Raw genomic sequence first — 13,545 nt, 5'->3', positions numbered from 1 at the left:
AGAAAACAACAGAATTCGAAGTAAAAACGTTTAAGAGCTACATCAAAATTATGTTCATTTTAACGTTCAGCTTTACCGTTAGGTGAGAGACACTAATGGATTAAGGTTTGCATAATCAACAATGGCCCAAATAATGTAGAAGTTGTAGACAAATGCATATGTAAATATATTCATAAATGAAATAATATCAGAAAAATAAATAGGAACAAATACACAAGGATTTCAGCCCTTGGTGAACATCTCAGGTTGATCAGAGCTTTCCTTATTTGGCCTTCAAAGCCGTGAACTTGTGAGTGACTTCATCAAAATCAATGCCTTTGGCCAACTTGCTTTTTAATGTGTCACTTTTTTTAAACCATAATTCAAACTTAAACTCTGAAAATTTCATTAAAGTCAGATATATGTTTACAAAACAGTGATATTTTAAAGAATTCTTTTTAAAAAACAATGTAAGATTTAAGTTATATTTCTAAACATATATCAAGAAACAGCATTTCCTCTACTTCATGTTTTGAACAATTTCTCTAGTTATCAAAGAGTTATATAATCAATAATTGTTATACATGTAAGTTTCAAATTTAATCATAGACTATTATGTGATAAATATAGTTGTAAGTTGCGTAAAATGTAATGTTTCTTGGCTTATATGAATACTAACAACAAAATTGTTTTGTAAAATCTTTCCACATTGAATTACATCATTAGTAACTGAGCAAAAGGCTTTTTTGATTTTTCTCCTTTTTTTTCCTTTAATTACTACTTCATTCTCAAAAACGTTATTGATCCAGGTTCAAAAGTACTAATTACCACAATATTGCAACTAAAACACCAGAAAGTTTGACAAAATCGGCAACTATGGAAACGCCAGAGGCAACAAAAACAACGGCGCAGGCTTGTAGCACGTACAGATGAAGCCACAGGATTCGAAGTGTCATTGCAATTGGGTAATGACAGCTCTGACTGGAGCCCATTAAAAGATTCAAAAAGTAAATTAACATAGAGTTTTAGCCGTGTTGGTATATCGATACATGTAAGCTGGGTGTCATAGATTGAATTGTATCCTCCCAAAACATGCATCAAATTGGTTAGGCCGTGATTCCCAGTATTGTGTGGTTGTCCTCCATTTTGTGAATGTAATTTTAAGTTCAGAGGATTAGGGTGGGATTGTAACACCACCCTTACTCAGGTCACCTCCCTGATCCGAGGTAAACAGAGTTTCCCTGGGGTGTGGCCTGTACCACCTTTTATCTCTCAAGAGGTAAAAGGAAAGGGAAGCAAGCAGAGTTAGGGACTTCATACCACCAAGAAAGCAGTACCAGGAGCACAGTGCGTCCTTTGGACCTGGGGTCCCTGCGCCTGAGAAGCTCCTCGACCATGGGAAGATTGAGGACGAGGACCTTCCCCCAGAGCCAACAAAGACAGAAAGAGATCCCCTGGAGCTGATACTGTGAATTTGGACTTGTGGCATACTAGACTGTGAGAGAATAAATTTCTCCTTGTTAAAGCCATCCACTTGTAATATTTCTGTTACAGCAGTACTAGATGACTAAGACACGGGGCTTGTGAAAAATTTTTTGTTATTATGACTATTTTTTTTATAGGGATATTTTTATTAAAAATAATAAATTTCTGCTAAAACACTGGACAAAAATTTTATAGACAGTCATTCTGGTTGTCACCTCCCTGACTGTCACCTGCTGGGGTCCGCAGGCCCGCACCCCTCTAGTGATGCCACCGTTGTCTTGCATCCTTTGTGGGCTTTTCACTGTCTCCCCCCATGAAATCCTTGAAGGGAGAGAGCAGCTATGACGTTTCTATGTACCTAATACACACTAAATATTTATTGTGATTGACTAATTCTCTGATATTTAAAAAATATTATGTTTTAAGACAGCCTTATTTATTAAAATACGCACACAGTCTTGCTACCCTCTGCCACTACTAATAGATGACAGAATCTCAAAGAGCAAACTGTAAATAGCAAATGTTATATCCTAGGGTGATATGAAGAAGAGAAAGTTCATGTTGACACCCCCGCCCCCATCCCCCGTAGTCCTGGTTAGACGTGTTTCTGGGTGCACCCTACGGTACCTATGATGGTTAAGATGGTGTGTCACTTGGGCTGGGCCGTGGTTTTCAGTGTTTATATGTAATCACTTCCATGATGGGATCTGCTGTGAGTAGCCAATCGGTTGAAAGGGAGTTTCCTTGGGGGTGTGTCCTGCACCGGAATATAAGCAGACTTTTGGCTTTTTGCTTGCTCTGAATCCTGCGGCTGCCTCCTGTTCGTCTGACCTCTGGTTCTTGGAACTGGAGCTATGAGCTTATCTGCTGATCTTGGAATTCATAGATATTCACAGCCTGTGAGCAAGAAGCCTGCTTTCCTGGACCTGCAGATCTTGGGTGTGCCAGCCCCTGCGGCTGTGTGAATTGAGAGAAGCCTGTTTCCTAATCCACAGATTTGGGATGTTCTAGCCTGTATAATTGCATGAGCCGTTTCGTTGATATAAATCTCTCTATATTTATAAGCTTTACTGGTTTTGCTTCTCTAGAGAACCAAGCCTAAGATATCTGAGCTTTCCTGTATAGTGATAGCTTACTCACTCATTTATTCTTTCATTCATCAAACATTTACTAAACACCCTCTCTCTACACACTTTGTTGTAATCTGTTACCTTTTGTCTCTTCCTCTTTGAGGCAGGACGTGAGCCTTATTTCCATTTGTACCTCCAGTGCCTGGTGTATCAAACTAAAAAAAAAACCCAAATCCATTGCCATCAAGTTGATTCTAACTCACGGCAACCCCATGTATTACAGAGAAGAACTGCGCCATGGGGTTTTCTTGGCTATAATCTTTACAAAAGCAGATGGCCGGGTCTTTCTTCTGCAGCGCTGCTGGGTGGGTTAGAGCCATTAACCTTTAATAAATGTTTGTGAATGATCAATGTCTCTAACTCAGACAACAACGGCAGCAGAACTTTCTAATTTTCATGAATCTAGAGGGTGTTGTGTGGGGGTGCTGGAGTGGGGAAAACCAATCTAAATGGAAATATTGCTGCAAGCAAAGCAAACTTACAGGAATAGTCCATTTGCGTGTGGACACTGAAACAATGATCCAATTTCAAACTGACTTTTTCAACTTCCTGAACAACAGATTTCTGAGTCCTTTGGGAATCTGACGCAGGCACAGAGATTCAAAAGCCATGGAACAGCCATCAGCTGCTGTTATTATTGCCATTGAGTTGATTCTGACTCGTGGCACCCTCAAATATTACAGAGTAGAACTGCTCCACAGGGCTTTCTTGGCTATAATCTTAACAGAACAGATTGTCAAACCTTTTCTTCCATGGTACTGCTGGGGGGGTTCAAACCCCCAACCTTTAGGTTAGCAGTTGAACACAAACCATTTGCACCAACCACCTAGGGTCCTTGCCTTTATTATCTGAGCTGGTAGTTTATGTATATACCTATAGGCACTGGTTGGGTGTGTATATCTATACATAGATTTTTTTTTAATTGTCTGGAAACAACTATGAACTGACAAGAGACAAATTGAAAAGATGTGATCCTGCTTTTCATATCTAAATGTGAACTTAGCCAACTTAAACCCTCGTGTTGAAAGTGGTGTCAAGACTTCATTTTCATTTAAACCAAGTCATTTGAAGATATTGGCCCTGTGGCTTCACACTACCCCACTTCTCCAGGGATTCCCTCCCACACACTTGGTCTGTTTGTGACGGAAAAGGCTGCCTTTGTTTCCCGTCTTAAACAGTGGTGGCAGGGTGGGGAGTAGCCTCAGCATCTACCCTGCAGCTGTACCCCCTTCTCTGGATTTGTGTGACATCCATGGACCATCAGTGACAAAAATAATGGTGAGACAGGACACCAAGGGCACGTTTGTTCCATGAAATTAACAAAACGTTTTTTGTCGAGGTTTTGATATACTCAGCCTTGTGTTTGAGTGCTTCCAAATAGGAAGTCCAGAAAAGCCAGAGTCAAATTTGCTGCATTATTTAAGATTTTAGAAATAGGAGAGAAGGGTTAAGTTTACATACTGGATCTTTAAGGAAAGAGTCTCAGAAAAGATCTCCGTATAATTTTCTAACAAAAATCAGGCGGCTGTGTCCAGCAGAAAGGTTAAGTGTTTTATGCGTTCCATTCTCCTTTCCCTTCCAATGTAGGGCCAGTTCAGACAACATAAGATTATATCTCCACAGTTTGCAAATCACCCTCCGTGAACACTGAGGTATCTACAGAGCTTCTCTTGGGTATCCTACTGCAGCCTATTCGGCTATTGTTTAACCCACCAGCACTTCATCTTTGCTTTGGGTATTGTTACTAATGCCATTTATTTACTCATTGAGCCTTTAGTATTTTGTAGGCTCTGTACAGGGGGAGGGGGATGAGAAGGATACGAAGAAGAATTGTACTTGTCAGAGAACTTGGGTTCTCTGGATGATGCAAACGGTTTGACTCATCTACTCAGCAAAAGGCTGGCGGTTTGTGGCAGTGTGGCAGTGCCACAGAAGAAAGTCCTGGAGATCTGCTTCCATAAAGATTACAGCCAAGGATACCCTATGGAGCAGTTCTATTCTATAATATATGGGGGTGCCATGAGTTGGAATCGGCTTGATGGCAATGGGTCCAGAGAACTCACAGACTATAAATGGAGCCAAGCTTAAAAATCTTAATAATTCAGTGTAATAAGAGATATAACCAAAAAACCAAACTCTTTGCCATCAAGTCGATTTTAGTAGCTGTCAAAGTACCAAGAGTGCAGCAGGGAGGCTGACCTTGGCCTAGGGGAGGAGGTGGGAAGGCTTCAGAAGAGGGTGATATTTGAGTTGAACTGTCTAGGATTGAGCCCTGGTGGTGCAGTAGTTAAGCGCTTAGCTGCTAACTGAAAGGTTGGCGGTTCGAACCCACCAGTGGCTCAGCAGGAGAATGATGTGGCTGTCTGCTTCCATAAAGCATACAGTTTTAGACACCCTACGGGGCAGTTCTGCTCTGTCCTATAGGGTCTCTATGAGTCGGGATCAACTCAACAGCAGTGGGTTTTGGTTTTTTGGTTCAGGTGTATAAAATTGGCATGGCAGAGGCATCATCTGACTTCCTCTAACTTCACAAGAGGGAAGGAGAATCGAGATCAACAGCCTAAGGCTGATTCCTATGAGGCGGAGGTCAGACATACCTCCTCTCTCCACCATCTTTACGAATTCTAACACCAACCGTCCCTCCCATGGTACTCTCTGCTTCTCTGCTGGGTTCGATAATTCATTGCAATGGTCACGTAGAACTCACAGACCACATTCATGGTTATGAGGTTTATTAGGGGAATAACAGGTTACAGTGCAGGTTCAGGAATGTTCAGGATACAGTTTGTCGATCAGGACAGCCTCTTCTCAGCCGTGCTGAATGCAGGTCTCTCCCTGGGCCTTTGCCCCTCAGCCTGGCCTCTGCCCTGCTTGGATAAGTGTTACAAAGCTCTTTAGATCTGCTGATAAGTACCCAGAGGCACCCTACTGCTCCAGCAAGCCTCACTAGAAGGTGCTCATCTTTCTCCCTCAGTGGATCTGAAAGCCCACTGTGCCGTTTCCTGCCTCTGCTGCCGCTGTTTCCCTGCCACTGCTTCTCACCATCTTCAGTGTTACAGCTTCCTCTCTCAGTCAGGGGTTCTGCTGCCTCTACTGCCTCTCTCTGTCTTTGTGTTACAGCTCCTCTCTTTCTCTTTCTCTGTCTCCCTTTAAGTCTAGCAGGATGGCAAAACTGACCAATCCCCTCATTAGGGTTCCATACATCTTATTTGCATGGTCCTACCCCCACAAGGGTGGGATCCACCTTATCTACATTTTTAGCAAGATATCCAATCCCTTTGGTGGGCCACAAGCACCTCATTTGCATAATCTCACTGAGTCATTTGATGGGAGTTACAAAGGCTATGGCTAGAAGGGCCATATTAAGTAATTCACTGCACTGGAAGGATGAATAGGAGTTCACCAGGCAAAGAAGAAAGGCAGTCTTACAGCATGTGCAAATTCCCTGACCCATGGAAGGGCAGGTTTGAGTTCATTGTGCTTGGAGTGCAGGGTGAGAGGTCAATAGAGGAGGAGAGGAGCCTGGGATGTCAATCTGGGTATGCTAAATAGTTTGGATTTTTATTGAAATGGCAAGCAGTCACTGAAGAGTTTCAAGCAGAGAACCAAACAATTAAATTAGCATTTTAGAAAGATCTCTCTGAGGCATTGCAGAAGATAGGTGGGAGGGGAAGGAGACCATGGCCCGTTCACTGGGGCGACTAGCATTCATGGAGCCCTGGGCTGGGCACTAGGACTACGTTATGGGTTAGACTGTGTCCTCCCAACTTCCCATTTGCATGGGGAGATGTGGCAAGTCAGTGGTAGAATCTTCCCCTTCCACCTGGATGATCCAGTTCGATTCCTGCCCAATGTACCTCATGTGTAGCCACCACCTGTCCGTCAGTGGATGCTTGCATGTTGCTTTGATACTGAACAGATAGATTTCAGCAGGGCTTCCACACTAAGACAGACTAGGAAGAAATGCCTGGCAATCTACTTCCAAAAATCAGCCAATGAAAACCCTATGGATCACAGTGGAACATTTTCTGATCTGAAATCAATCATGGGAATGGTGCATGACTGGGCAGTTTTGATCTGTTGTGCATGGGGTCACCGTGCGATAGGGGCTGACTCCACAGCACCTAAAGGCAGCAATATTATATGTCGGACAGTATCCTAGACAGTGAGGACAGAGGTGTGTGCAGAGTTCCTGTCCTGAGAGAGTCTATGTTTTAGTGGGAGACATGGAGTAACAAAGAAACGGGTGTGTGTGTCAGATGTTGATACGTACCCGGATAACGATAAAGCAGATAAGGGGGCCAGTGAGGTGGGGTGGTTACCTTATAGACTCCCCTGCTTAGATGACACCTGGACAGAGATCTGATGGCTGGGAGGGAGAGAAGAGCATCACCCAAAGAGGAACCTCAAGAGCAGAGGCCCTGAGGCAGGAGCAAACCTGGGCCTTTGTCCTCGCAGCTGGGGCAGAGTGCTTGAGGGGAGAGTGGGAGGGAACGGGGCCAGGGAGATTGGAGGGGTTTTACCCAGGTTCAAAAGGCAGCCATTGGAAGGTTTTGAACAGGAAAGTAAGATGTTCTGACACACACGTTAGAAGGAGCCCCCTGGTTGCTGGCGAGAACAGACTGAAGAAGGTAGAGGGGGCAAGTGGGAGACCCTTTAGGAGGTCACTGCAGGCAACAGACACGGTGGTGAGACCAGGTGCGAGTGTGAAGGTGTGAGAAGCAGGCAGGTTCTGGATGCATTTTAACCGTAGAGTCATTAGGATTTGATGGGTTGGCTATTTCTCTCTCTCACAGTGAATTAACTAAAGGTAAGAAAGAAATGAGAGATTAGTTCAGTTATTAAATCAAAACTTAATTGGCACGAGCCCCCCGATTCCTTATCACTAGGTAATAATAACCATAATGATGGTTAAATTGTTTGAGCGCTTCCTAGGTGCCAGGCACTATAGTCAACAATTTACGTGTATTAATTATTTAATTATCACAGGTATCCCATGAGGTAAGTACTATTATTATTCCCATTTTAAGGCAACAAAACTGAGGCACAGAAAGTTGTGTAATTTAGATAAAGGCTACTTAGAGACAAATGAAGTTTTGCCTACTGTAAGGGATGAAATAATCACTAACTGACCATCTAATCTTCGCTGGGGCTCTATTCCAACAAACCAAACCCAGTGCCATCAAGTCAATTCTGACTCATAGCGACCCTATAGGACAGAGTAGAACTGCTCCACAGGGCTTCCAAGGAGGATTTGAACTGCCAGCCTCTAACTTCGCAGCCAAACACTTAACCATTGTGCCACCAGAGCCCCTATTACTCCTCTGTAAAACTATGACAATCTGTGAATTCATCACTGGTAGTGAAGAAGAGTGTCCCCTTTGCTTTATTTGCATTATAAGCCTTCAATATAAACAATTCATGGTTCCTAAATCCCTACAATGAGTTATTAAAAATTACTTAAAGGATAACTTAATTTCATGATGAACATCCAGTAATGCTCAGATTATGTTATTAACATAGTTTGATGAATAGCAATGCTTTGTTTAGAAAAATCGTACCCTTTTGCATATATGAAGCATGCCAAAACCCAAACCTACTGCTGTCGAGTCGATTCCAACTCATAGCAACCCTATAGGACAGAGTAGAACTGCCCCATAGAGTTTCCAAAGAGCACCTGGTGGATTCAAACTGCCGACCATTTGGTTAACAGCTGTAGCACTTAACCACTACGCCACCAGGGTTTCCATACAAAGCATATGTATGCATAAATAGGTACATTTAATAAAACAGAATCAAAGTTTTATATGCCATATACCATATTTATTATTATACTAAGAAAAAAAAATAGCTGCTGTGGAGTCAACCCCGATTCACACTGACCCCATGTGTATCAGAGTAGAACTGTGCTCCACAGGGCTTTCAACGGCTAATTTTTCAGAGGTAGATGGCTAGGCCTTTCTTCCGAGGCGGACTTAAACCTCCAACCTTGCGGTTGGCAGCCGAGCACCTTAGCCGTTTGCACATACCATATAGTAAACACCATATATGGTACATATGGTATACCGTTTTCTACACTGCATCTTCATTTCCCAAAATAATGGTCTGAAAGAAATATCACAGTATTTAAAAGTGTTAAGATAGTAGTTTTACAACTAGAACACAGGGTTGACCAAGTCATTATTCCACCTTTAAAGGAAAAATATTCTCCAGAGCCTTCTTATTACTGATGAATAATTTTTTTATTAGAGAGTTACTTAAATGTGTACCAACACAAAATTGTGTACAGACTTCTTAATAAATGTTTTATATGAACTTTATAAAACCAATACAAAATAACACTATTTCTCACAGACTATATCGTTGCAGGAAACCTTGGTGGTGTAGTGCTTAAGTGCTATGGCTGCTAACGAAGAGGTTGACAGTTCGAATCCACCAGATGCTCCTTGGAAACTCTATGGGGCAGTTCTGCTCTGTCCTATAGGGTCGCGGTGAGTTGGAATCAACTCGATGGCACTGGGTTTGGGTTTTTTTGGTTGGTATATGACTGCATTAAGAAATGTTGGTTGAGGCTCAGGATGACAGAGCTTGTTGCTCCCACCTTAAGCCCCTACTGGTCCAGCGTCAAAGTTGGCCATGGCTTCTTTGCCAGTCTATCATTCTTTCCCGTCCACCACTGCCCACCACTCAAGGGCAATCAGGTTTGGTTTTTTCTGCTTGTTCGTTTGTTTTTTGAGGCAAGAAAAGGCCAGTCCTTTGTCCCTCTCTGCGTCAGTCAGTCACTGGCTAAGGGCTGTGAAACTCCACCCTTCTCCCCCCTCCCCACAATTAACCTCCCAGGTGAAGCAGCTCCCATTTGGCCAAAGGCACTTCTCAGAAGGGGGGCAGCTGTGAAGCGTTAGCAGCCAGCAGTCACGGCTACTGGGAATGAGCCCAGAGTCTGGAAAGGTGTCTGGGCAGGACACCAACAGCACCAATTTCATCCACATTGGGTGTCCAAGGAAGAAATGAGTGAATAAATGAGTGAACATGCTTCCTCAGTAATAAAATGGGAATTATGATATCTACCTTAAGGCGTCTTGTAAGGAGTGAGGTAATGTGTATAACTCATTTAGCTTAGTGCCCAGCACATTGCAAGTGCACAGTAAATGAAAATAACTATTAGCTGTGGTAAAAGTTAGGATTGTTGTTGTTAGGTGCCGTCGAGTCAGTTCTGACTCACAGCGACCCTACGTACAACAGAACGAAACTCTGGCCGGTCCTGTGCCATCCTCACAATGCTTGAGCCCATTGTTGCAGCCACTGTGTCAGTCCATCTCAATAAGGGTCTTCCTCTTTTTCACTGACCCTTTCCTCTACCAAGCATGATGTCCTTCTCCAGGGACTGATCCCTCCTGATAACATATCCAAACTTTGTGAGATGACGTTTCCCAATCCTTACCTCTAAGGGGCATTCTAGCTGTACTTCTTCCAAGACAGATTTGTTCGTTCTTTTGGCAGTCCACAGTATATTCAATATCCTTCTCCAACACTATAATTCAAATGAGTCAATTCTTCTTCAACCTTCCTTATTCATTGTCCAGTTTTCACATGCATATGAGGCAATTGAAAATACCATGGCTTTGATCAGGCGCACCGTAGTCCTCAAAGTGACATCTTTGCTTTCAACCCTTTAGAAAGATCTTTTGCAGCAGATTTGCCCAGAACAACAAGTCATTTGATTTCTTGACCACTGCTTCCACGGGCGTTGATTGTGGATCCAAGTAAAATGAAATCCTTGATAACTTCAATCTTTTCTCCGTTTTTCATGATGTTGCTTACTGGTCCAGTTGTGAGGATTTTTTTTTCTTTATGTCGAGGTGCAATTCATACTGAAGGCTGTACTCTGATCTTCATCAGTAAATGCTTCAAGTCCTCTTCACTTTCTGCAAAACCAAACCCATTGCTGTTGAGTCGATTCCTACTCATAATGACCCTATAGGACAGAGTAGAACTGCCTGATATGCTTTCCAAGGAGTGGATTCAAACTGCTGTCCTTTTGGTTACAGCCAAGCTCTTAACACTTCATTTCTGTAATATTTATTTAGCAATAATTAGCCATGCATGTTATTAATGATTATGATTTTATTTTTCTGATAATTGTTAATAAACTTTACTTTGAAGTCTCAGTTGACTGAAAAACGATAGAAATTTATAAACATGAAGTTCTGCTTGCTGATAGGGCAATACCTTCTGGCTCATACCTGCATGTGGCAACTCAGAACTAACCAGTTACCAGTTGCCATTATGTTGATTTTGACTCATGGTGGCTCCATATGTGTCAGGACAGAACTCCATAGGGTTTCCAATAGCTTATTTTTGGACAGTAGATCACCTTATGTAGGTCACTCACTGTTCTTATGAGGTGCCTCTGGGTGGACTTGAACCTCCTACTTTTTGGTTAGCAGCAGAGAACGTTAACCCTTTGCACCACCCAGGGACTTCCCAGTAGCTAAAGCCCCTTGGAGTTCAACGCAACGCCACTTCAGTCTGAATTCCCCAGTGCTCAATTCCTGTGATGATACCCAGGGACCCTGCTGGTCAGTGTGGCCTTGGGTGTATCTTAAAGATTGAACTTGGGGGTTCAGCCCTAAAATAAGTTCAAGGCTCTGAGGAAAAGGAGGTATGGGTAAGGGAGAAGGGCAAGTTGGGAGATCACAGGAAGTTTCCCCATCCCTGGATCTCTATCCCAGGCAAGAAGAGAGCGGATTCAATCCTAACTTCACAATTTGTGCTAACACCATTGTTTCCAGACCTTGAGTCATCACTGAAGGTAAAGCTTCCTGGGCTCTTCCCCTGGTCCTTCATCTGACACTCAGCATTTCCTGACTGGTGCTTGTCTCCCCCTAACCCCCTTCACCACACCGTTGGGGGTGTTAAAATGCCTAGTTCCTGCTGAATTTTCAGAACCTCAAATGACTCACGCCACTCTTTAGTAAACGCAAAAAGAAATGAACTCTCCCTTTTGCTAAAGGCAGTGGTTTTAACTTTTTGAGTTAACATAAACCTGCATTTTCTTTTTGTACCCTGGAACTATTTGATGGAGGTTGGGGGCGAATGTCGGCAGGGCTGAATAGGGAGGAAGGTGGAGCCGGGAGGAAGTCGAATGGGCACAAATGTGAATACATCTGCATAACCATTTCCGTTAACTTCTGGGAGCGTTTCTGGGCCTTGGGTTTAACGAAATCATATTTCCTGGCCTGTGAGGTGAATATCCCCAAGATTCACTCCTCTACCCCATTCGCTTCTCATCTCTCTCCATTGCCTCAACTGCCATCTTTGCTGGTGACTCCTGAAACTCTGTCCAGACCATTTCTCTGCTGAACATCAGCCTCGTGTCTGAGGCAGCCCAGTGATATCAAACCCAGCAAGTTCAAATTAAACTCAGGATCTTCTCCTCCTTTGGTGTTCCCTCTCTCAATTAGTAACAACACCCATTCATCCAAGCAAGAAACCCCAGAATCTTCCGTTTACATTAAGGAATTGACTTCCCTTTTTCTTACTGTCCACCTCTCACCCCACCTGAGTTACCAAACTCTCTCAGTTCTACCTCCAACTTCCAATGCCCATCCCTTCCTATCCATTTCTCCCCTTCTCAGGCCCGCATCATCCCTGCCTGAACTATGGCGATAACCTCCTAGTTGGTTTCTTTGTTTCTTCATTCACACATTCATTCTACACATATTTATTGTGTGCCTACTATGTGGAAAACACTGTTTTAGGACTTGGGAATTAAGGGATAAACCAAACAGGTAAGATCTCTGCCCTTATGGAATTTACATTGTAGTAGGAGTAGTCAAATAACATACAATAAAAGATTCTGAATTAAGACGGCAGATTGAAAATTTTTCATGGAACTTGGTTCTACCAATACCTCAAAAATAACCAAAAGAAGTAAATATAAGCAAAAGAAATTCACCAACAGCAATCAAATAAAGAAAGAGGCATAACTTAGTGAAATAAACTTCAAAACATGTTAACCAAGAAAAGAAACAAGATTCTGGGATGGAGTGGGCCGGCCCAGCAAAGCGTGGCTATTGGCTTGGTCTCATACCCCTGGAAGCTGCAGTGGAGACTTAGGCCCTGAGAATTCTCACTAATATCCCCAAAGTTGAGAGAAGCCACCCATGAAGGTATCCTTATCTATTTCCTCTTCTGACTGAAGAATGGTGGAGATGGCTACTGGGGAGAAATGGGTAAAAGGGGGGAAGTGAACAACTGGGCTGATTACGACCAAAGCGAAGGCTCCAGAACAACAAACTGAATTTGGGCAACAATCCATCCTCTCCCCTTTCCCATGGGAGTGGCAGATACTTCTCAACCAGGAGGAGTAAAACCTGACATGGCTCCAAAATCTTAGCTGATGGAGCAGACCCTGGGCATTCTAACCACCAGTACTGTCCTTTGAACTTCTACTGCTTTTCCATACCCAGTTGTCTCAAACCTAACAAGGAAACTGAGAAAGAAAAACAATGTGATTTGAGTCAAGGAGCCACCCACATTCCACCAGAACAGATGAAATAAATGGATGAAGACCCCCCAAGGATGAGCAAAATGGAAAGAAAAAGCATGGCAACTACAGCGGGACACTACAGCTGGGAAAAGGAACGTAGCGTGCAGAAGACAAGGAACTCGAATAAAGAGAAATCATAACCAACAGTAGGAAATTCCTCTCAATATCTTCATGCTGTGTGGTTGCTGTTGTTGGGTGTCATCGAGTCAATTTTCAACTCATAGTGACCCCATGTGACAGAGTAGAACTGCCCCATAGGGTGTCCCAGGCTGTGATCTTAACCAGAACAGATCATCAGGTCTTTCTCCCATGGAGCAGCTGGGTGAGCTCAAACCTCCATCCTTCATGTTAGCAGCAGAACACTTGTGTCAACTTGTCTTCATGCTGCACAATTTAATT

The sequence above is a fragment of the Loxodonta africana genome, chromosome 25 (assembly GCF_030014295.1).
Source record: "Loxodonta africana isolate mLoxAfr1 chromosome 25, mLoxAfr1.hap2, whole genome shotgun sequence".
Taxonomy (NCBI): Eukaryota; Metazoa; Chordata; class Mammalia; order Proboscidea; family Elephantidae; genus Loxodonta; species Loxodonta africana.
Note: the sequence above shows the minus strand (reverse complement) of the source record.